Source organism: Mastomys coucha, unplaced genomic scaffold (genome assembly GCF_008632895.1).
Source record: "Mastomys coucha isolate ucsf_1 unplaced genomic scaffold, UCSF_Mcou_1 pScaffold14, whole genome shotgun sequence".
Lineage (NCBI taxonomy): Eukaryota > Metazoa > Chordata > Mammalia > Rodentia > Muridae > Mastomys > Mastomys coucha.
In genome coordinates, this window is record NW_022196896.1 from 122,908,048 (window position 1) to 122,932,721 (window position 24,674).

At 40.3% G+C, this 24,674-nt stretch overlaps 1 long non-coding RNA gene across 1 annotated transcript in view; it reads left to right on the forward strand.

Annotated features, from left to right (window-relative positions):
• Positions 1-6,779: 6,779 nt before the first annotated feature.
• Positions 6,780-24,674, forward strand: part of LOC116089330 — a 27,297-nt gene continuing 9,402 nt past the window's right edge. Inside the window, exons 1-3 of the long non-coding RNA XR_004118284.1 lie at positions 6,780-6,884; positions 14,792-14,995; positions 16,578-16,671. This is a non-coding gene — a long non-coding RNA (uncharacterized LOC116089330). The remainder of the gene's footprint in view (positions 6,885-14,791; positions 14,996-16,577; positions 16,672-24,674) is intronic.

The window sequence follows — 24,674 nt, forward strand, 5'->3', positions numbered from 1 at the left end:
TCTCTTCTCCCCACACTTCTCACCTCTTCTTTCCTCTCTCCTCCCTTCCCTTCTCCTCTCCCCTCCCCTCCTCTTCTCCCCTCTTCCCTTTGATCTTCTCTTCCCCTTTCCCCTCCTCTCTGCTCTCCACTCTTCTGTTACTCACTCTCTCTATTTCAGCATCTTTGTGTACTAAAACAATGACACCAACCTGGATTCCCCTGACTACAAACCCATGAACTTGTGTCCAGGGAAAGGAGACACCAGAATCAGCGGCCGCACAACGGGCATAGTACAGGTTTCTACCCCTGAAAGGCACCCCCAGCATCATGGCCATCAGCGGTTCATGGAACTACAATAAGATCACAGAGAAGCTCTGAGCTTATTCAGTTTATTGGGCAGGTCTGTGCTTATAGGCAACTCCTAAAGGGCCTTTGCACTGACCAGTTAAGTCTTGATTAACTGGTTCCTTCATTATGTTGACCGGCAAAGAATTCACATAAAACAGAGTGCTATTCTGGTTTTTTTGCTTTGTTTTTTGAGATAAGGTCTTGATGTTTAGCACAGGCTATCCCCAAACTCATAGTTGTCTTTGTCAGCCTCCCACATTCTGAGAATATATATGTGCCACCATGCTTGGCTTCATAAAAACAGTTTTAATGCTTGGAAAGTATCAAATAATTCCTTTCTTTACAGACAGTGGATCTCAAGACTGTGCTATTTTGTTCAGAGAGGAGATCGATGAGGACCCTCTATCCTCTCGAGTTCTTCCTTAACTTGCCTTATAGATTAATCAATTTGTCCTCAAAACACATCTCTCTTCTATCTTCTGAGGGACTTGGTTTTGTTTTATTTCATTTTTTGTTTTCATGAAGAATGCATTACCGTCTCCTTTGGAATGGCACAGCAGTAAGAAGTTCTGTGAAAGGAGGTCGCACAGTATGCATCCATGTTACCCCGAGTGTTGGTCAGCATTCTGCTTCCCAAACTTGCTTTCATTCGGTTTCAAGCTGCTATAAATATCACTTTCCACAAAGCTCAAAAGATTCTCTTGAAAGTGACTTGGCCACTTCAAAATCATTTGTGTTTTAAAGATAGCAAGAATAAACAACATTTCTTTAAAAATTGAGAGGATCCAACTCTTATGATGGTATAGATCTATTTTAGAAAGTGTATTCTAAGAAGCCTCAATTTATTTATGCCAACTTGATATTAGAAATAGTAAATAGAAATGAGCCTACTATATTCTCAGTTTTTTCCTAAAATTCACGGGCCAAAACATTAACCCACAAGATGATACATATTATAAAATAGAACCTATGGGAGTGGATCTTGTCAGTGCCACTATGAAAGACACTCCATTGGGATATCTCCCCCTTCAACCATGTGAAGAGGATACAATAAGAAGAAGCCATGTATAAAGCAGAAAGCAGATTCTTCTCAGACACAGGCTCTGTAGCTACCTTGCTCTTGACCTCCCAGCCTTCCATACTAGAAGAAATAAATCTATGGTTTACAAGTCATTCTGTTCTCTAGATATTTGCTATAGACATTCATGCTCAGAACCCTTTAAAAATCCAAGCACCTCGCTATCCATATATTTCCCTGTATTTTGCTATTACCATCACAGTAAAGGACAGAATCAGTAAAGTCTTATGTTCTTTATATCTTCAATCTGGTCATGAAAGTTGTAAGCAGAAAGGACTACCCAAGAGCCATGCAACAGAGGTCAAACTGTGGAAGGTTCGTGTTAGGCTGAATAACTTGGTTAGCAATATGTTTCTTAATGGCTTGTAGATTACTATTTCTAACTTACAAGGAAGTCAGCAAAAAAAAAAAATATGATCCTAAAATGTAGTCCATAGAAAATACCTTTTAAGTTATCAAGATTTATTGTTAATAGTCACATTGATTTAGGGTAACTTCTGAGAGAGTTCAGGGAAACATCTGTATATTTTTTACCTTTGGTTGGAATAGAAGACAAAATAGTATTTCCAGTGTGTGTCTGTGTGTATGTGTGCGTGCATGTGCACACACACACACACACACACAAACACACACACACACAAACACACACACACACACACACACACACACACACACACACACATGGGATTTCAAGTTAGTCCTGATTCATACAGAGAGATTTGATTCAACAAGATAATTGTTGAGTTAAATGAGATTTGTTTGCATTCCTTGCACTGTGGTACTCAGGTATGTATACTATTTACATTCTTACATCCCAAAATAATCTGCATGCTTCCCTTAAAAAAAAAAAAATCCTGCCTCACAAGCTACTAAGTTAGTTAGTATCTTGTGAACTATTATTAAAGAGTTTTGATTTTCTCTTTATTTCTCACTGAAATAAAACAGTAGACTTATTCATTTCAGTAAAATATTATATTACAATCTTAAGTAAAACTATAAAACAATCTAATCCAGAGTAAATAGAAAACCAGCCTCATTAACCTTTACAGACAAACCACATGTTCTAGGTATACTGCCAGCCACACTTTCAAATTGTTAGTGTCTATAAGTGTCCTGACTGTTCAATTTAACAATAAAATCATGTGGCTCTACTTCATCTGACTGATTCTCAAATGATGCAGAAGTATTCATATTTAGAAGCTAGTTGAAGAGTAACATATGCCAGCTAGGTGTGAGGCAGGTCTTAGATACCATTTCTACTCTAATACCCTTTCATCCCTTACACTGAACATTTTGAACACATCCATGCATAAAGATATTTCTAAAGGCGATTGCCTTCTAAAATCCAGCAAAGTTACATAGCACTCATGAACAGGGCACTTTAATTCAGAATGTTCAGAGCAAGTTTTGAATAGAGTAGATGCAGTCAGACCTCCAAATGCATATTGACAACTGCTCTCTGTACTGCACAAGATGATAAACACTCAAGTCAGAGAAACCAGCTAAGAAGGTTTTAGAAATCTTTACCCTCTAAGGCTTTCTTTCTTTCTTTTTAAAGATTTATTTATTTACTTTATGTATATGAGTACACTGTGGCTGTATAGATGGTTATGAGCCTTCATGTGGTTGTTGGGAGTTGAATTTAGGACTTCTGTTCACTCCAGTCTGCCCTGCTCACTCCAGTCAATGTCTCTTGCTCAGTCCCTATGCACTCCGGCCCAGAGATTTATTTATTATTATAAATAAGTACACTGTAGCTGACTTCAGACACAGAGATTTATTTATTATTATAAATAAGTACACTGTAGCTGACTTCAGACACACCAGAAGAGGGCGTCAGATCTCATTATGGGTGGTTGTGAGCCACCATGTGATTGCTGGGATTTGAGCTCAGGACTTTTGGAAGAGCAGTTAGTGCTCTTACCCACTGAGCCATCTCGCCAGCCCTAAAGCTTTATTTCTTATATGGTAAATAGCATTGCTGGCAAGTTTAACATGAGCTAAGGAAATGCAAAAATCCTTTCATGTTGCCTGGCATAGAAGCAACTGCCAGGAAACGTTAGTTTGACTTTCTTGACCTCCTAAACACTGTACAGACACGTTCCTTCTCTTATAGTTCTACTCCCAACATTACGTAACAGTTTGAATTCCAATCCTTTCAAAGAAGATAAATGGTCTTCTCCATGATTTCAACAGCAATGAAAAGTTCCTCTGACTTGTAAAACAGTTGTTTTCTATGTTCATGTTTAAGGTTTCTTTTAGAAAAGAAATAAAGATGTTTATTCTAGAATTATAGATAAATCCAAAACCATGCATCCCCTGAGTAGAGATAATACCACACTTTATTAATACCAGGTTTCAGAGGACTAGGAACAAGCAATATTTTCCTGTGATTAATGGGAGAATGTGATGGAGAGAGCTCAGAGGGAAGTGGAGAAGAGTTCACCCAGGCCCCAAGGTAGAAATTTCAAGGGAGAAATTAATCTCTAGATAAAAGACAAAGACACATTCAACAGCTATGCTTTTTTTCTTTTGGACCAGAAACTGCAACAAAAAAAAGAAAATAAGTGATCATATCCTCTTATATGAACGCACTGCAGTCACATTATTATCATTTTTGGACACAAGTATCACTCTTTAGTCCAGGCTTGTCTGTAAGACCCTCTGTTTTCCAGACTGGCTTCAAACTCCAGGCAATCCTCTTGATTCAGGCTCCTAAAGGGTAGGCTTATAGCTGTGTACCTTTCATCTGATGATGGTACGGATCCCAGTTTCACTTGAAGACTTACTTTCATAGGGATAACATCAAAACATAGGGATTTTCATCAAAGCAGGACATTTATATGATTGGACATAGTATTGTTAGAAACATGGCCACTTCAAGGGTAGGATGGCATTATGTATAGGAAGAGCTGTCTGTGTCTTTAACATTCATACCCATAACTATGAAGTTGTGTTTCTAAGTCTGCTTTCACCACAGTTTAAAGGAAGAAAGAAAAAAGAAAGGAAGGAAGGAAAGAGAGAAGGAGGGAGGGAGGAAAGGAAAGAAGGAAGAGAGGGTGGGAGGGAGGAAGGAAGGAAAGGAAGAGAGAGAGAGAAAGGAAGGAAGGAAGAACGAAAGAAAGAAACTAAAGAAACTCAGAGAAAGCCACAAAAAGTATTTGATATCAAAAATTTCAAATCGGTTCTTCCTATCCCCTTATACTCCGCAATGGCTGGAGGCTCCAGCAGATGCTCTGAAATTATTCTGTCCCCACCAGGCAGTCAAAGAAAGAACGAAACAAAGGGAGGGAAAGTTTTGTTTTGCTTTTGTTTCAACTGCACATCAATGCCTCTTTGTGGCATGCTTCAGCCCAAACTCGTAACCCACTGCTTTAGTCAGCATGACAGCCCACTGGAAAAGTACAAGGTGATTTAGGGAAATTCTGAAAGTGCCAAGCTGTCAGACCTAAGCTCTTACGGTCTTTGATTGCAGACTTAGAAAGAACAAAGGCCACATGTGTGCTCTGTATTCTAGACCAGCATTCTGTGGATACTTAGGGAATACTGAACAATAGCACTCGGTTGTAGAAAGTCTTTAAATGTCCTCTCTGACACCCAGGCTCAGCTCCTTAAACTGTAGTGAGTGTTTTATATTCATTCTTAAGTCTGTGTCTCCCCGGTGGTAAGCTATTCTTCACCTTACGCTCTAAAGTTTGTAAAGACCTGATCACCTTTCAGTAGGAGACCAAACACAAATTCTCCTTAGGAGCTTTCTTTAGCTACACCCTACAACTTGTTTTGTAATGAAAAATAGCATATTAATATCTATCTATCTATCATATATCTATCTATCTATCTATCTATCTATCTATCTATCTATCTATCTATCTACCCATCTATCATTCTGGGCTTTAGATCAATTTTCTAGGCTGTGTTTTTATCACACCTTATCATTCTAATATTAATGTCAGTTAGATTAATTTTTACCCAATGTATCTAGGCTTCTCTAGTTCAAGAAGGCAATTGAAAAACTAAGATTATTGAAATTTGCATAATATTTCCATTACAGATAAGATGTTATGTTCATGGAGAGCTCTGATCTCTGCCATGATTGTGTTTGGAGATAGAGACCATGACGAGGTGATCAGATGTAAATGAGGTAATAAGTTTGGGGCTCAAAACCAACAACTGGAAAAGACAAAGAAAATGCTCTCTCTCTCTCTCTCTCTCTCTCTCTCTCTCTCTCTCTCTCTCTCTCTCTCTCTCTCTCTCGTCATCATGTGAGACAATCTGCAAAGCAGAAAGACAGGCATTATCAGAAACCACATAGTTGAGCCTTAATCTGTCATGGCTAGCCTTCAGAAGAGTGAGAACCGATACTCTGGTTTATACACACACACACACACACACACACACACACACACACACACACACACACGCACACACACTTAATACGTTTTCAATTTAGAGACAAAATCTTGTGTTCAAAACCATAAAGAATCAATTTTTTAGTGCAAGTGTAAAGAGAAAGAAAATGTTTCCACAATCCTTCTAAAAAAACAAAACATGGGTAGAAAATGTGTTTTGTACTTTCAGCAGGGTGTGATATTTTTAGAAAAAGACCATGAGAAAACAAAGCTACACCTTATAAATTCGTGAAGGAAAACAAACGCAAGCATTTCGAAACCCAAACTAAATAGTAAGGTAGAAGAATTACTGCACACTGTTTGTTTAGTTTTAAAAAGGAGTTCATGGCCAGTGCCCATTAAGAGGTGGATAATATTAACCATCTGAGGTTGTGTTGGAACCCCAATTGTAACAGCCTCTCTTACCAGTAGGGGGCAGAAAGGCACATTGGATACCTCACTATCTGCCCCTGAGGAAGATGGGAGTACCTATCAGTTACTTGTAGCTAGAAAGTACCTCTCAGACCAACACTAAATATGGCTGTATCACACAGGCCAAAAAGGAAATCTTAAGTTAGGACTGGGTACTAGGAGACGACAGCAATGTACAGCTCAAAGGCTAGGAGGTATCACAGAAAAGTCCTTGCTGAACAAGCACAAGGATTAAACTCCAATCGCTGCCGAAAAAGAATACCTGTGATCCCAGGCCTGGGAGGGCAGAGACAAACCCTAGGGCTGCGGGTGAGTCACTTAGCAGAGCTGTGGGTGAGTCACTTAGCAGAGCTCTGGGTTCAGTGAGAGCTCCTGTCTCAAAGCAGCATAAGGTGGAGAGTGACGGAGAAAGATACCTAACATCCACCTCTGCCCATAGATGCGCACACGCATGAGCGCACAGCGCCCCCTCCCATACGCTGCATAATACAGAACCTTGAGCACACCAATAGGAATAAAGCTCCAATAAAGGAGGAGCTTAGAATGTTTGTGCTCCCAAAGACAAGCAGCATAAATCCCTACTTGTCCAAGGAACTCAACGAAATTTCCCAGAATGTTTCAGATTGTTCTGCTCTTGTTTCTCACAGTGAAAATTTGGTGAGTATTTCTCTCTTTCTTTCATTCAGTCTACTTAAGCTCTCCTGAAAAGCAGCTCCGTAATACTTTGAATAGTTAGTTCACTGACCTATGATGCAGAGGTTGACACTCTCTCTCACACAGCAAACACAGAAGAAGAACTTTAAGCAATGAAGAATTGCAGAAGGAAAAAAGAAAAAAGGTTCAAAAGTAAAATAGACTTTACCCACCAAAATGTGCTCAGTGAGCTAGGCTCTTTAAAATCTTAGACTATTTTTTTAAACGTTGCAGGTAACACAATTTTTAGTCATATAAATTCTTGCATGGGAACAGGAGAGAGGGTAGAAAGATCCTAAGAGCCGAATACCAGTGAGTGGGTTGTAAAACAGCCTCTTTTAGAAATGGCTGCATAAACAAGACCAGGACAGTGGCAATATTAAGAAATAATATTAATGTCAAAAAGGAAAAGTATCGTGGAGTCCCACCTTCAGATGAAAACCTGCCGGGAGAGCAAGAACTGGCTTCTCCCAGGGATGAGCCCTGTTACTGGTTATCCAATATGTCGTGTTCAGTCCTGAAACCGTAATACGCACAGACAACAAAAATGGACTCCTTAGGTTGTATTTCTGTATCTGTGTATACATACATATATTTATGTAACAATAATAATAATAACAAATAAGAGACTACTAATTTGAGAGTTTAAAAGGCACAGGAGGGTGGACGGGGTTGGAGGACAGAGAAGGGCAAAGTGGTGTCATTCTATTTTAATTTAAGATGTATTTTAAAGGAAATGGTACTCCTAAGAGTACTTTCCATGTCTATGAGTTGACAGATGTGATGTTTGTATATGCCTGATGCTGGCTTTCAAGTTCAGAGGTTCAGTCCATTATCTTCAAGGCAGGAACATGGCAGCATCCAGGCAGGCATGGTGCAGGAGGAGCTGAGAGTTCTACTTCTTCATCGGAAGGTTGCTAGCAGAACACTGGTTTCCAGGCAACTAGGATTAGGGTATTAAAGCCCACATCCACAGTGATGCACCAACTCCAACAAGGCAGCACCTCCTGATATTGCCAACTCCCTGGCCCAAGCATAAACAAACCATCACAACATATAACATGGAGGTATGGATGGACATAGGCGTATAACCCCACAGTTTCTAACGTACTTATCTTCAATTGCCAACTTGACACAAACCCAGAGCCACCTAGAAAAAAGCGACCTCACCCGAAGAATTGTCCACGTAAGACTGGCCCGTCACCACATCAGTGAGACGTTTTCTTAATAGCTAATTGGCGACAGAGAAGGCCCCAGCCTGCTGTGAGCAGTGCCTCCCCACTAGCAGGAGGCCTGGGCTCTATACAACAGGTAGTGGAACAAGTCAGAGGGAGAAAGCAAGTAAGCAACCTTCCTTCTCAGCTACTTTGAATCTTTTTCCTTGAGTGTCTTCCTTGGATTCTCTTGACCATAGCCTCTAACCAATAAACTGAAATAAACTCTTTTCCCCTCCAAGTTGCTTTTGGCCATGCTGTTTCTCCCACCAACCGGAAGCAGACTACAGAGCTCACTGTGGATGTGGTCAATATCAGACAAGTATGTAGTGTTCTGCTGGCTACTCAAAAAGAATATAGTTTAATCCGCTTCCTTGCCAGCGCTATACGTTATAGCTTCACTAGTGTATAGAAATAACTATGCAGTGCCCCTATTTGTAATATTCTAGTGCTGCACAGATTATCCTAACAGAGGGAAAATGAGCTCATGTGTGTAGTCATACACACAGCCCTGACCTTACACGTAGAAGTTTTTGCTCTTTCTCCACTTAGAAAAATTCAAGTGTTTATTATGTGGGAAGAACTGAATTTCACTCAAGAGGATGACATACACAAAAAAATATATGAATTTGAGAAGCAGAGAATGAAAAAATAGAATGTGAGAAATAGAAGGAAGATAATAGAAAGCAAACACCAAGAAACAAATGCTAGCAGGTATATTGTTTGCCATGCCTGAGAGGACCAGAATTGGTGCTACATTTTTTAGATAAAAGCTTGTGCATATTCCAATGGCTAACACTCAGTGTCAATGTGACTAGGCTTAAAGATGCCAGGGTGTCTGGTAAAATCTTATATCTGAGATACTGAAGATACTCCAGACAGATTAGCATTTGAGTTGGTAAACTGAGTCAGATTCCACACTAACCAATCTGGGTCAGCTGGCATCTAATTCCTAGAGGCCAAAACTAAAGACAAAGACAAAGGAACAGGCAGGACTCCTTTCCGTGTTTAAACTAGAGTATCTGCCAATCCTATAGGGCTGTGGGCATCCAAACCTTAATCTCCATTCTCTCCCATTGGTCTAAGATATTAGTTTGGGACTGAAACTGTATTGTTGGTTTTCCTGGCCCCCATTCAGCAGGCATACTGTATAGCCTTCCGAATCTGGAAGTAAATTCATAATGACTATCCTTTTTTATAATTCTAGATAGCCTATTGATTTTGTTTCTTTGGAACATGCTGATACACATAATCTATGTCTGCTGACATCAGACCATCTTAGTTTCTGGAACATGAACAAGCTCTTGTGTTGGGATTAAGGAAAATTATTTCCTTTCAAAACTTGATTTCAGCCTGCAGTGAATTTTTATGACCAAGTTATTAACCCCTGAAAAATGGGATCCATAATGGAAATACTGTTAGGTTCTTAATGGTAACTGTGCTGGCAGGCGTCTATATATTAACCTTAATAGTGTCAAATTGTGAAACTAAAGTGATTGAAGACCTACTCACTTTGACTTCAGTAATCCCTGCGTCACTAGTTTCTGATATTACCTTCATTGCGATGACTTTTTTTCTAGGCCTTTAAAAGACTACTATCCTGTATTTATGAGCAAGAGAGTTACAATACTATAGGGTTTTGCAAATATCACAGGGTCGGAACAGCATATTTATTTCCGAATGGCCCAAGACTCTGTGACACTTTTCTATTTAGGAAATTTACCTGCATAAAAAATCGTGCATTTCCCAGCCATAAAGTCTTTAGCCTGAGGCCTTCTTCTTTTTCCTTTCATCTCTCCAGAGGCTCATTGAACAGCTGAAGGAGATAACAATGTGATTTCATGAACAGTGACCAAAAAGAAATATATGTATCCCTACCTTGGGTGGATAAGCTGACTCTTCATGCTGTCGGTAAAACTGCATCTGGATGCCAGATCCTCACTGGATTGATCTCATTACATAACTCACTGCCTGCAACTGTATTCTGTTATGGCCTCTTTTATGCAGCCTGACAGCCTATATACAGATGTATCAGTAAATGCATGCAGCCGATGCTTAAACAAACTGTTCCCTATCATCATGTTTATCAGGATAAATGTGTTGCCAGATATATTCTTCCTGAATTGATATTAGCAGAGCACAGCAAACGTCATCTCTCCTTCCTCGGGGGGCTCTTCTGATACCCTCGTTCTGGCGTTTTAAAACATTGCACATGGTTGAATGGCTCCAGATGCATTCTCTAACCGAACTTACAGAAACATGGAAAACAGCTTCATCCCATTAAGAATTATATTGTTTCAAGGCAGTTCTGGCAGAGAATAGAAAATCTGAAGGAATTTTGCCCCAAACCAATTGTGACATACAGCGTAACCAGAAAAATGAGGTCAATGATTAGAGACAATCTAGAAATCCCCGTACTAAAAAGGCTGAGGAGTCATGGAAATCTTTTCTCTTGGGTGGGTTTCTCATGAACTACCAGAACAAAGCCCTGTAAACACTGCAGCTCAAGAACTCTGATCTGGTTCTCTTCAAAGACAGTGTATATACGAATTAGCAATAGCATCCTGGTGCATGACACATGCTTAGAAACCTTCCCTACAAATAGTATCCCAGGCAGAATGTGCATGAATAACATTTTCCCTTACCCTTTATGAGCCAGTAAGAACAATGCAAATATTTTAAGTATCCACCCAGCTTTCCACTTTCCATCACTGAAAAGCTAGCTTACCCTTTGCATTCAGGCCTCTAGCTGTGGCTGACAGTTATAAGCCCATTATATTTCAACAGCCATCTGGCAGCAAGGATTCAATCCACCGCTTCAATCACAGTGGCCTGGCTTCACTAACTCTGGGAATTACCCTAAAATGCATGATTTATAACGGCATCACTGTCAAATTATTGTTGTTTAGTTCATCGAGACAAATTTTTAAACCCATGCAAGTAAATATGTTCTAAAGGGTATTATTTTAAAAGTATTTGAACAGTCATGGTTGCTCTGAAGCCTGGAATTAGTTTTATTCATAATACTAGGTTTTTGAAATATGAGGTAACAGAATAATAATTACCAATAAGCCAAAGTCTTAATGTGCAAAAGGCCGAACTCAAACACACTGTGGGGAAGTACAAAGTCTGGGATAAGAACGAGCTGCTCAGGCACTTCCCTTTGTTACATTACTTCAAATGATTAATTCTCACCCATTTGTTCTTCTGTGGGGGGTTGGTGTTCCATGCCAGGCATGCTGCACAATTTCAAGAATAAAAAAAAAAAGCAAGAAATCTTTATCGCTGTCTAGAAACTAAGAAAGTAAGACAACATTCTTAAATTTGTGGTACATTCGCCATCGCTGCTGCTTTATCACCAAAATAAGACACCTTTGACAACGGGGAACCAGGAAAAACTAACCTTGAATAATCATGACTAGACTTTGATAGGTTTTCCTGAACATGGCAGCCTGTATCACCAAAGGATGTTTGCAGTTCTTTGTAACCTCGCAGTTGCCCAGACGTAACTAAGAGATTATAACATTACACTGTTGATCGCACTTCACACCAATAGCAACCGCCACAGGCTGGGGTTGGGCATTGGAAAGCATCGGACAGTGTGGGGTCCCTGTGTTTGACTTACTACCTTTTCCTCTCCTGACAACCACTTGTTGACCACGTGGAAGTGAACTCTGTGGCGATGCATTCCTGTCTCTTGCGAGCAGGTGGGGGTTCTATCGCTGTGATGAAACACTACGACCAAAAATAAAGTTGGGGAGGGTTTATCTGGCTTACACTTCCATATCACTGTTCATCATGGAAGGAAGTCGGGACTGGAAGGAATTCAAACGGGGCAGGAACCTGAAGGCAGGAGCAGAGGCAGTGGAGGAGTCCTGCTTACTGGTTTGTTCCTCATGGCTTGCTGGACCTGCTTTCTAACAGAGCGCCGGACCACCAGCCCAAGGGTGTGGCACCAACCACAATAGCCTGATTCTTCCTCTGTCAACCATTAATTAAGAAAATGGCATGCAGGCCTGCCTACCTGACTTATGAAGCATTTTCTTAATGAAGATTCTCTCCTCTCAGCTTAGCTTGAATCAAGTTGACAGGAAACCACCCAGCAGAGCTCCCCTTGCCCTTTAAGAAGGAAACGAGGAAGCTGACTGTGAGCTATGAGCATAAATTGATCCACTTCATTCTTTCCACTTTCTCTTCAAGAATAGATTCTCTCTCTTGTCGCCTCATGTGACTTTAAGTAGGTTTTCAAGGTTTTAAGTAGGGTTCCGAGCTTTTCATAAGCCTTACGGAGAACAATACAGAAACATTTCGGATTTTGAATTTGGGGTTTTTATTCCACCTCAGGAAAAGTCCCCTAACAAAGCCTAGCACTTCTACATTCACATGAGTCAGACCTCTAGTCCTGGTGGGGGAAACACAATATCAACCAACCACTGCCCCCAGAGCTCCCGGGGACTAAGCCACCAACCAAGGAGTACACATGACTCCAGCTGCATATGTAGCAGAGGGCAGCCTTGTCACGCATCAATGGGAGGAGAGGTCCTTGGTCCAATGAAGGTTCGATAGATGCCCCAGTGTAGGGGACTTGAGGGCGGCGAGGCAAGAGCGGGTGGGTGGAGGAACGCCCTCATAGAAGCAGGGGGAGGGGGTGTGGGATACAGCTTTACGCCCTCATAGAAGCAGGGGGAGGGGGTGTGGGATACAGCTTTTCCAGGAAGGGGAAACTGGGTAAGGGATAACACTTGAAATGTAAATAAATTTTAAAAAATCGAATGAGTAATAAAGTAAAAAGTATGATAAATATGAAAGGGCATTTTCAAAGATGGCATTAAACAGTGATTAAACATTAAAAAAAAAACTACTAATTGTGAGGCAAAGGTGACAATTTCTTTCATTTAGTTGCAAAACTATAATCTTATCCTTGGGCCATGGTGTTGTAGAAACAAAGCACACACATAGAAAGGGTTTGGAGGATAACACAAGGCTATCAAGAGATAAACCCTTTCCATTCCCCATGACTGAGAATCTCTTCAGTCTGTCTTAGCTCTTCTACCATTCACCTCTTGTATAGAATGGTTAGCTGTGGGTTGGCATACTCATGAGGGTGCTTAGGCCAGTCTGTGTCCTGACAACCCTGTCTGTCACCGTCTCACCTCTGTGCCACATCCATCACATCTGGTAAAGCCCTACTGCCTTCAGTTCTGTGGCCTCCTTTGCTGCCCACTCTCGTTGCCGCGTTTTGCCTTCACTCTTTAGCTTTGCCTCTTATGTATGATGGGAACAACTTCTCCTTTCTAGAATAGGTTAGTTTTAAATTATCTATCAAGTTTAACTGAGAGTCAGCTCCCCAGAAAGCCACGAGCTTCCCTTGGCTACACTAGGCTTTGACGGTAAGCCTGATCCACCCATTCTACTCTCTTGAGCTGGCTAGTGTGTTTGTTTCTTGATCTTTGGCTAGTGGCCAGATCATAATCCCAAGGTCATGATAGGCCTCAAAAGAAGTTTTGTTTTGTTACCAATTTAAAAAGAAAGCATTGGTGGAAATTATATCTGACTTAATATCAAGGAAAAGCTTGTAGATGAGACAACATCAGATATATAAAAACCCAAAACTGAGCCAAGTGCTGTGTGTAGGCCATGCCTGTAATCAGAGTGTCAAGAGTATGAAGCCAGACCAGATCTTACAGTGAGTTCTGGGTATGCATGGACTACAGTGTGACACACTGTCTCCTCAATGCTGAAATTTGTCAGATTTTTACACCCACCCTTGGGTCTGTCATAATAACCAGAGGAGTCAGGCTGCACTAAGCAGGATCTAGAAGGTGTTTACTGACTAAATCCACTCTACTAATTTCTACCTCAATGTCCTCGATCAACTTTTCTTTATGCAAGATAGGGACACTAATTCCATTACTGTCACTCTTAAGCAAGACAGTGCATATACTTCAGTTATAAAAGCTTTTTAACACTCCACTAACTGATGTGTTTAGTCTCACTTAACGCATTCTCTTCTGCCAGCTACACTCATCGACTGATCCAACCAGCTAGCTATTCACACTGCATACATCACTTTGTATGGTCACATCTGCATAATGGATATATTTCCAGCTTGCATTTTATAGATGATGATGCAGGCCTTCAAAGATATTAAATATATTACCCACAGTGACCTCACTAGTAAGGGCTGGAGCCAGGAAATAACACCAAATCTGACCATTGCCAAATCCAGTACAGTTTCATAATGCCTGGATCTGTTCTTCACTTTCTAGAAAAAAAAAATTATCCAGGTCTGTAGTCTCCTATTATTTTAACAAACCTAGTGTGATAATTTGTTTATGCTCAGCCCAGGGAGTGACACTATTAGAAGGTGTGGCCCTATTGGAGTAGGTCTGGGTGTGGGCTTTAAGACCCTCATCCTAGCTGCCCGGAAGTCAGTATTTGCTAACAGACTTCAGATGAATATCTGAATTCTCAGCTCATCCTGCACCATGCCTGCCTTGACGCTGCCATGTTCCTGTCTTGATGATAATGGACTGAACCTCTGAACCTGTAAGCCAACTCCAATTAAATTATATTCTTATAAGAGTTGCCTTGGTCATGGTGTCTGTTCACAGCAGTAAAACCCTAAGACACCTACGAAATTCTCTTCCTTCCTAGGGCTTGCAGGTGGTTAAAGAGGCAATAATATTGTTTGTTCTGCGATGAGAATGGGAAAGGAACAACTATTCCCAAGAAATTGCACATCAGTAGCCACCCTGAAGTGTTAAGGTCACATTTCAATGTTCCTAGAGTAAACTTGGTAGAAAGCCTCAAAGGCAAGATGGAAGTCTATATACTTCCTCTGCAGATGAAGACATAAAGGTAAAGTGTATTTTTAATGTGTAAATAGCTTTCATTTTCTCCTCTCTTTAAAACAGTTTTTCTGGTGATTTGCTAATGTCTATGTGTACTTTGTGAAAGGTCTGACTAACAGGATGAACATCTATTCATTTTCACCTATGAATGTATTAGGGAATTCACAACACAAAAAGACCAAATCTACGTTTTAGCCCAAGGGCCCCATTACAGGAAATTTTTAGCAGATTTCAACATGGGGAAAGAACAAATATAAAACTTCAAGACCTATTCCTGCTGTTGCCCCTGGTCAGACACTCTTTTCTCCTGGTTTCCACATGATCCACTGGCGAAGGATTAATGCTGCAAAACAGCTATACATATTGTCCCAACCGTTAACTCTCATTATACATCAAATTTTTTTTTAAAAAAATTGCTTTAAACAAAGTTATTTGACCACATGTAACATTTTGATGTCAATGAAAAGGAGTGTAACATCAAACTTCAGGGATTGTTTGATTATTAATTGCCTTGAAATTATGGGCAAAACCTCAGTGTGCCCGTAAGATCCCTGTTGGATCTGTGCCCATTTTCTCAGTAGGAGCCCTTCTTTCCTTTTCCCTCACACCCGATGGCCAGACCCAGCCTAAATCTACCATAGGCCTGTCTTCCTGAGGAGACCAGGAAGGTCTCTTTTTTTCATTTGCCCCACACTACAAGCTCTACAGCAGATCTCAGCGCAGACATTGGTTCTGTTGAATAAACTGAGTTCACATCCTGTTATAGATCAGTGGTAGCTTGTTTTTGATGTGGTCTTACCTTGTAATCTCTAGTCACGCAACTTGCAGAGTGTGTTCCAGTGAGGACCTCCTTGAAGCCATCAATACCAAATATAAGTATATACTTTTCACACAGCTTTATACCCATCCTTTAATTTAGCTCCCAACACTTGGCTCATAGCTGTCAAACCATGGCAGCCATACGCCAACCTGATGGAAGGAGGAACTGACTTGACAAACATAATGTTGTAGGCCAGAAATTATAATCGATAGATTTGCTCTGCTTTTAATAATCTTTGTGACTTATGAACCAAAAGACAGATGGTCAGGAATTGCAAGACAGTGCAGCCATCCAGTAAAGTAAAATGACATAAAAAGCACTAGCTACAATTCTGTTTCTGTTTTGCTTGTGAAAAACATTTAGATAGAGCATTGACAATTTCACAAAAATAATGCTCCCAATTTTATGAAAGGGAAAGTTCCAGAAGCTCCAGCAGTCTGCCAGTGAGAGAAAGAGTGGGCAGATGTCTCCCCTTTTTCTACATACATTTGGAATTCTGAGGAAAAACCACAAAGGAGCTTTTATTATGCACCTGTCATGGTCAACATCTGGCACCAACCCTCACTCATCCATCAATCCCACAATCCAGTATCTCCTTCCAGCTCACAGCAACTGTAAATAAACTTACAGAACAGGACACTGCTTTCAGATCTTGCTTTTACTCCTTTTTGTCTTTTGGTTTTTTTTTTTGTTTTGGTTTGGTTTTTGGTTTTGCTTTTGTGTTGTCTATAGCAAGATGTTAAATTCTTTTATGTTAAATATTTTTAAGTCTATTTTCAGCATTAGTGAACGTGATGGGGATGCTACTGGAGAGAGAGTTCGACCGGAGACAACAGGATGAAAAGTCACAGCCCTGCCCCCAGGTACCAAGAAAATAAGTTGCATGAGATCTGTCAATCTTCCAATCACTTATTCATTTCATAGTTATTTTTACCTAGTGATTGTACAGGTTTTAGATCTATTCTTACACAGATAAAACATGTGTAACAACCTAGGCTCCCTCACAAGACACTGCATATTCTCAAAGAGCTCTTATAAAAGTCTGCAGAAGAAAGAGGTCAAGATCTTCTCCTGGTTTTATTTGAGAGACTTTCTTCTATGTAAATGGGGAGAAATGTGTTTATTCTCTAGCATAGGAAATAAGGGAAAATTTCATCAATTATTCTTTGGATAAAAAGCAATATCTCAAATTCAACTTATGAAAAACATTTACCATCCAAGTTCCTCTGTTACAGTTTGAAATCTAGATAGTTATAAATTTGGTTTCTAAATATTAGAACTATTTTATGAGAGAAAAATGATTTTAGCATCATACATATTTTACTGGATTTTTAGGATTTTAACTCTCTTCCTTCATCCTTCCTCCTTTCTCCTTTCCTTTCTTTGTTCCTTTCTTTCTTCCTTTCTTTCTCTCAATTTAATGTCAAACTCAAATTCAGGGCCTCAAGGATGACTTGAAGATTCTAGCAAGCACTTCGCTACTTAGGTACATCTCTACTCTGACACTTTTCTTCTAAAAAATCTTGTTGGATATTTCAAGTAAGAAAATCTAGACAATGTACTTAACTCTGCTTTCATTTAGAGTAATTTAATTGTACACCATAAGCATAGATATTCCAGTCATGTAAAGATTCTTAATTTCAAGTTAAACTCAGCCTAAACTAATTTAAGCAGCAATGAGACATCACTGTTCATTCATAAAATAGGAACAGGCAAGGTAGTTGGAACCAGGAAATAAACTACTGAGCCACTCGTGGCCTGTCAGCTCCATTTCTTTCTTCATGTTTGCCACCAGGTTATTCCTTCTGGGGCAGGAAGGTCTTTTTGTATCATGGGAGGTTTCAATACTAGAACTTGGGTCTAAGTTCAGCTATCTCAGACCTTACAATTCATAAGGAGAAATATTTTTCTACCCCGTGATTCTCTCACTCCAACTTTATCTTGAAATCTGTTCAAATGGATGATCAAGGCGCTCATGCCTGCCTCATCAGAAGGGCAGGTCAGGAAGTCGCACGGAGTGAAGAGAGAGCTCCAGTTAGGGCACTGTGGTGGTAGCTGGGGTGGCACCAGGACAGGTAGGAACAGGAGGAAGAGTGTCTTCAGAGGTACAAAGACAGGAGATACTGCTACTTAGTCCCCTGGGAGTACTGCCATTGGGATTGGGATTAACTGTCGCTAGCAGAACTTCATCAATTCAGACTACAGCATAACCTTAGCTGTTGTCAATAAAGGTTCTTAAATTTTTATTTTACTGTTTTTAAAAATAAAGTGTGTTATTTGTGGTTGGAAATAAAGGAAGCCCATCAGAGGTTATTTGACTCTTTGTATCTTATAACGTTTTGCTTATGCTAATTTTAACCTCAATAATCCAGTGAAAATGCATTTTAGGGCTATTGTGTGTCATCATCAGAAAATATGTGCTGATAACAGTAGAAACTAAAATTGACACATTAGTGATTTGGGACATTGCTAGTACAGTCTATTTCTTTAAGCATTTACAGTAAACATAGATAAGAAAATGGGTTGCTGATCAATTTGGGCAGACCTCTTGCTTTAATGAAATTTCTTCCTATTTTGTTACAATCAGGATGTATTGTTCAACCTACACTTACTACCGTAATTTGGGGGTGGGGGTAAAACTTAGATAACGCTAGCTTTCTGAATGGAGATTCCTCTTCAATTGCAAGTCAGCATAGATTCAAATGAGTGAAAATTAATGCCCTTGGTTTGCTTTCTACAGTCCAGTTCACTGCTGTGCTTTTTATTCAGTAAGCTACTTGTGCCTTTTTTTACTTTTATTCTGAGCAGATTCATATGTATCACTTACAATTTTCCATATCTGCTACCCAAATTTTAAGGTCTAGATTAGACTCCTGATTTTGAATCTTGTAGCACAAAATTGAAATAAATGGGGATCACACAACTAAAAATAATTAAGACCAATAGGTCAATGGAGCAGCCAGCCAGAGAGGGGTTTGGTGCTTTTACCAAGAAGAAAGAAAGAAAGAGAGAGAGGAAGAAAAAAAGAAAGAAAGAAAGAAAGATACATACATACATACATAGATACATAGATAGATACATAGATACATAGATAGATACATAGATACATAGGTACATAGATACATAGATACATAGATACATAGATAGATACATAGGTAGATACATAGATAGATAGATATTTTTAAAAAGACTGATCTTCTTGAAGTTTGGAAGATTGAGGACTGGTGATGTAATAAACCCCAGTCTAGGTGCTGACACCTACAAATTGGTCCTACACTGTGTCCTCATCAGGTGCCATAAGTAGTTAGTGGGCACACTGGGAAGATCAGCAGAGATATGTTCAGTACATGTAATAAATTAAACAGAATGGGAACAATGAGACAGTCCACATAACTAGAGAACCCCATGGCCTCAGGCTCCAGTACCAAGAAAATGGAAAGCCATTGCTAGCATTTTTAAAGCACCATCCTTGCTGCTATACTGGCAACTGAGCACTGTGGAGCCAGTACATAGGTGGTGGACCACAGTACCAGAGAGGGGCGTGAGAGGCTAGGTCAGGGCAGCAGTGCTCGGGCAAGAGAGGAGCGTGAGAGGCTAGGTCAGGGCAGCAGTGCTGGGGCAAGAGAGGAGCGTGAGAGGCTAGGTCAGGGCAGCAGTGCGCTGACATGGCTACTGTCTTTTCTTTTACTTTTTTTTCCCCAACATAATATTTTGATTGTCTGGGATTTTCACATCCTATGCCTCAATCACACTCACTTCCCTGTCTTTCTATGTCTGCCCCACCCCCAACACACACACACACACACACACACACACACACACACACACTTTTGACCTCCCCTCTCAGCAAAACAGCAAGACAAAAACAAACAAACAAACAAGTCTGATTTACTTTATTATATGTTCCCTGGAGCATTTCCGAACCCCTGCCTAAAGCCATCAACTGTGGTGAGAAATGTTATCACACTTTTTAAGAGTTCTCGTCATGGCTTCCTTCTTAGGCTATTACTTTATTTGGGGCAGCGGGGGACATGTCCCTCATTCTCAGCTGTGTGTCTATAGTCATCGATATTACCACCCACGTTATTTTCCTTGCTCTATACAGTCAGCCAGGACACAGATCATGAGATTCTGTATAGTTTCTGATAACAGCTCTGACCACAAACGTGGCCCCTGGGCCATGGCAGTAGAGCCATAGATCCAGACAAGGCCCTTGAAGGGAGCCCCAACCACAGATATCAAATCTAGTCTCCCGTGGCCAAGCAGGCTACTCACATCAACGTGGCTTCAGGCTACAGCATACACCACAAGCATTTGTGTAGCCTTGGTGGTAACATGGGACACAGACATCAACACAGACGCCAGCTGAAGCAGGACCTCAGCCCAGTCATGGCCCTCCACAGCCGTCTGTGGGCAGCATAGCTCACAGAACCAACATGGCTCAGCGGCACAGGCCAGGGCCATAAACACAGCCTCTGACGGTAACACAGGCAACAGACACCAACACAGACCCCAGAAGACCTCAGACCCAGTCTTGATACCCAGTCAGCAGTAGCAAGGGCCCAATCGCACCACGTCCTCCGGTAGCATCACAGGCCTCTCAGATCGTATGGCCTCCAGTGGCAGGATGGTCCACAGACATCAATCTGGCCTCAGGTTGCAGCACAGATCATAGACAGCAACCTGGCTCTGACCACCTCAGGACCACTGACCCACATATGGCCCTCAGCAGCACAGACCACGATGGTCCTTCAAAAAGGTCCAGTCCAGGAAATGAACCATTCTTCAATTGAGGTCTCCATCATTGCTCAGAACCAAGATGATTCAGTGGCTGGTGGCATGTTTCGGGGCTGAGTCTGAGTCTCTGTTGATTCCACAGACTGTTGCGCTCAACCCCAGTGATACCACTATCGTCAACCTTTAACCTTTAACCCCAGCCCTCTCTCACACTGGGCACCACCCTGATGACTCCAGTTTTGTCTCTCCATAGCACACGAAGAGCTCCTCCCTTCCGTCTTTCCTGCCGCTCCGTCACACATTCTGTTTTCGTAGTGTCTTGAGGTTAGCCTAGGTACCCTCTGCAGTTACCCCATGCATGATGAACTGGCCTGTCCCTGTTTTCGTTTTCTTTTTAAAAACTTTTATGTTTATGTATCACATGTATGCGTGGTGTCACTGGATGCCAGAAGAAGGCATGAGATCTCCTGGAACTGGAACTACAGTTGTGAGCCACCACGTGGTTACTGAGAACTAAGCTCCAGTCTTCTTCAAGAATGCCAAGTGCTCTTAACTACGGAGCCATCTCTCTAACCCCTTGATGCTGCTTTCTTGATTAAGGATAGGACAGTCAAACCTTTAGATACCATGAAACTAACAGTTTTGTCTCACGCCCAAGAGATTAGTACAACCTTTCTGCAGCACTGAATGGGGCTATAAAATTATACACTAAAAAAGCATACAACTGCCCTAAATTGGATTGTGAACTAGAATATGTACATAAGCGACATATAGCAAAGCCTCAGAGGTTATCATCTGACAATATTACAAGCCTAGTGGTGCGATTCTTTTTCTAAAGTTAGGAAATGAAGGAAGAACATTTTAGAAGATGCCCTACATGACCTGTTTTGAAGTCATGCCCTCTTCATTGATTATGTCTATGGCTTTTGATGAAACACCTAGAATGGACCTGAGCTGCAGATAGCTTCTCGAGTGATCCTCACATTGGTTTTTACGTTGAGAACTATGTAGCGTGGTAACAGTACATTGGGTAATAGGATATTCTTTGGGAAACCATGTTCCTTAACTTGAAATTTAGTATTAGTGTACGCATAACACCTCAGAGTGAGATACAAAATAGAAGAAAATTGGAAAAAGAAGAAAAAAAGAAACAAGTAGTTTTCAGTTGTGTAAAAATATTAGATAGATGATAGATAAATAGGTTGGTTGATTGATCGATTGATTGATTGATAGGTAGATGATAGTAAGATGATGATAATAATGATAGATGATAGATAAATAGATGAATAGATAGATGATAAATAGATAAATGATAAAAAACAGATATATGATACAAAGATAGATGATAGATAGATACATGCATACATAGATACATAGATGACAAATATCATACTCTGAACATATACCCAAGACTATGTATTGGAAACCTAACCCCCAAGTAAGTATTCAGAAATAAGACCCAATGGGAAGTATTTAGCTCCATGGACTCTGGCCCCTTAATGGACCAGTGCAGCTGTAAAACATATTTGTAGGCTGCTTTTTCTGCCAAACAGAGAAAGGTTTCCCTGTCTTTAGTTCTTCCCTTTTCAGCCTGGTGAGGATATAGTAAAGCAGCCCACAACAAATGCCAGTAACTTGGTCTTGGTTTTCCCAAACTTCATAACTATGAAGTTACTTCTGCTCTTTATAAATTACCTAGCTTGGAATACTCCATCATGGTGACACAAAATTAACTAAGACAACATATTGATAGACATGGATGTACATAGACGGTAGTATACCTATATAAATATATTATTGTCTTCTGGGACTACAACAGCCATATACCACAAAGTCTCTTTAAGTAAGAGCCACTTTTTGTCACTGTTCTAAAGACTAGGCGTTGAAGATTAAGACGCTGTCCGACTGGATGCAAACTCTCTTCCTAACTGGCACACTGTTACCTTTCTTATGTCTTCATGCGGCTTCTTCTCTGTGAGAGATGGAGAACTCTCTAGTTTCACTTTCTTTTCTCAGAGCTATGGGATTAAGAGTCCACATTGTGACCTCAGTTAATCTTGGTAATCCCTGCAAAAGGATGTCTCCAAGCACAGTCACACTGGGGGTCAGAGCTTCAACATAGCAATTTGAAAGGATACAATTCAGTTTATAACAATGTACACCAGCATATCTCTATTTAAGCATTTCCATATGTATGTGTGATAGAGCACTTATACAGCCTATACAAGCCCCTCTTCCCAGCACCACAAAAGGGGTAAGGGACTACCTAAAGATACTGACCCCCCTGGCTACAGTGGTCCAGCATGTGGATGAACCCATTAAATCTCTAGGTCTAAACTTATGGTTGCAGCTCCGGTGATGCGCAGCAGCCTTACTGCTCTTGAGAATCCATTGATTTCACTTTGACTGTTGTTAATTAACTCCAAAGAAATAAATCTTTCGTGTGTGTTTGTCTAAGGACTAACTTTAGGAAAGAGCTCCGACTCAAATGGTTGACAAGGAGTATAGTTGGGGTTCAGCTCCTGAAAGGAAATTGGGACAAAATCTACCTGTTGACCAGTCTGTAGCAGTTCTGAACAAGTGTGTGGTGACTAATAAATTTATCTGGTGATTCTGAGGAGAAACAAGTGTGCCTCCTCTTGGCTTCCTCTAGCACAGAATGAACAGCACGGCGACCTCTGTCTTGTTTACCAACCTTCTCCCTGATTACTTGCCCGGATGACTGCATGGCTAAATAACTTTCGCCCAGTTTGGATCTTGGCTTCTAGACTAATTGGCTTACACACTTCCCAGGGATGAGGTGAACTGGCCATCTTCAAGCTCTTATTTGACTTGATCTTTTATATCATAGACCAAGGCTCTTGAGTTTCTTCCAGCTACATTTTAGAAAATATCACTTGCATATTTGAAATATCTTTCTACTACCCCAACCCCGCCCCCCACCTCGCTCACATACGCTCTTTTGTGCTTTGAGTAATGATGATTCTAAAATGTGTTAAATATTCCTTTGAAAAGAATTTGGAGAATTTTCCAGTTGGAAGGTATATGAAATTTACAGTGCCAACTTATTTTGTCAATGAGGAAGGTACAACAGAGATTCAGAGCTTACTCTGAATTACCCTGCTTGTTTCAGATGAAAACCCGAGATGTGGGGAGCTAAACTCCTAGTCTAAACAAATTTATACTAAAAAAAAATCATATTTAAATGTTTTTTCCTGCATTAGAAATCCAGAGTCTTATGTTATATGTCCATTACTAAATAAACTCTTAGAGATGTTGTATACAATGGAGAGAAGGCTCTTTTCTTCTTTGTAGAGTGAGAGACAGTCTTCTCACCCATTTGAAAGTGATTTACAGACTGACAGTCCAAGCTGTGAATCAGTGACAGTCACAAAACATATTCAAGAGATTCAACAATTTTGTATTGTTGTTATTTATTTGTTTATATATCCCAAGAACAGATTTAGTAGATCCAATATTTATATACTAGGTATTTTTTTTAAAGGATTGAAATCTCAAACTTTATCATCTTGATCAACTTAATGAGAAACAGGAAAATAAGGATATAAACAACTCTACCATGTCGAGTTTTGACAGCTACTGTTTCAAGCCTTAAGATATTAATCTGACTCTCAGAAAGAAAGTGATACACCTAACATCTTTTTTATTAATTTTTTTTCTATGCAATACTTGGATCTGTGGGAAGGAAAAGGTATTATAAGACATATATTAAAGCTTTAGAGAGGAAGTCAATTTTTTGTATGAGTAAGGATTCAGGGATAACTAACAATACAATACAGTTCAAAGTTGCTAGATTAATTGAAATGGAAACTTACTGGTTTATAAGCCAGAGCACATCCTGCAGCTCCGATGATGTCACCTTTATTTGGTTCTCTGCATCATTTGGGTCTGTTTTCCTCTGTGCGGGCAGCTTAGATGTCAGCAACCTACCAAAGAGAAAACTTTACTCTTCCACTCATTAAAATCAGGTTTCCCTGACTCCTGACACTTCAATACATGAAATGAGGTTCCTTGACAATCACTATGACAGAGGTCCTGGGCTATGATTCACCATAAATGAGTGCCATGATGATTGCTAATGTTAGTCATCTTTCAAAAAAAAAAAAAA